We start from the raw sequence: 1,217 nt of genomic DNA, 5'->3' as shown, positions 1-1,217 counted from the left end.
TCTGGTTTTTTGAAAAGATCAACAAAATTGGTAGACTGCTAGCAAGACTAATAAAGAAGAAAAGAGAGAATAATCATATAGATGCAATAAAAAATGATAAAGAGGATATCACCACTGATCCCACAGAAATGAAAACTACCATCAGAGAATACTATAAACACTTCTATGCAAATAAACTAGAAAATCTAGAAGAAATGGATAAATTCCTGGACACATACACCCTCCCAAAACTAAACCAGGAAGAAGTTGAATCCCTGAATAGATCAACAACAGGATCTGAAATTGAGGCAATAATTAATAGCCTATCAACCAAAAAAAGTCCAGAACCAGACAGATTCACAGTCGATTTCTACCAGAGGTACAAAGAGGAGCTGGTACCATTCCTTCTGAAACTGTTCCCATCAATAGAAAAAGAGGGAATCCTCCCTAACTCATTTTATGACACCAGCATCATCCTGATATCAAAATCTGGCAGAGACACAACGAAAAAAGAGATTTTAGACCAATATCTCCTTGATGAACATTGATACAAAAATCCTCAATAAAATACTGGCAAACCAAATTCACAAGCACATCAAAAAGCCCACCATGATCAAGTGGGCTTCATCCCTGGGATGCAAGACTGGTTTAACATTCTCAAATCAATAAAGCTAGTCCAGCATATAAACAGAACCAGAGACAAAAACCACATGATTATCTCAATAGATTCAGAAAAGGCCTTAGACAAAATTCAACAGCCTTCATGCTAAAAACTCTCAGTAAATTAGGTATTGATGGGACATATCTCAAAATAATAAGAGCTATTTAAGACAAACCAACAGCCAATATCATACTGAATGAGTAAAAAGTGAAAGCATTCCCTTTGAAAACTGGCACAAGACAGAGATGCCCTCTCTCACCACTCCTATTCAACATAGTGTTGGAAGTTCTGGCCAGGGCAATCAGGCAGGAGAAAGAAATAAAGAATATTTAATTAGGAAAAGAGGAAGTCAAATTTTCCCTGTTGTCTTGATCAAAATTTCCTTAAGCTGATAAGCAACTTCAACAAAGTCTCAGGATACAAAATCAATGTGCAAAAATCACAAGCATTCCTCTACACCAATAACGGACAAACAGAGAGCCAAATCATGAGTGAACTCCCATTCACAATCGTTTCAAAGAGAATAAAATACCTAGGAATCCTACTTACAAGGGATGTGAAAGATCTCTTCAAGGAG

Source organism: Colobus angolensis, unplaced genomic scaffold (assembly GCF_000951035.1).
Source record: "Colobus angolensis palliatus isolate OR3802 unplaced genomic scaffold, Cang.pa_1.0 Scaffold132, whole genome shotgun sequence".
NCBI classification, from domain to species: domain Eukaryota; kingdom Metazoa; phylum Chordata; class Mammalia; order Primates; family Cercopithecidae; genus Colobus; species Colobus angolensis.
The sequence above is the reverse complement of the archived record's forward strand: the minus strand, read 5'-3'. Positions refer to the sequence as shown.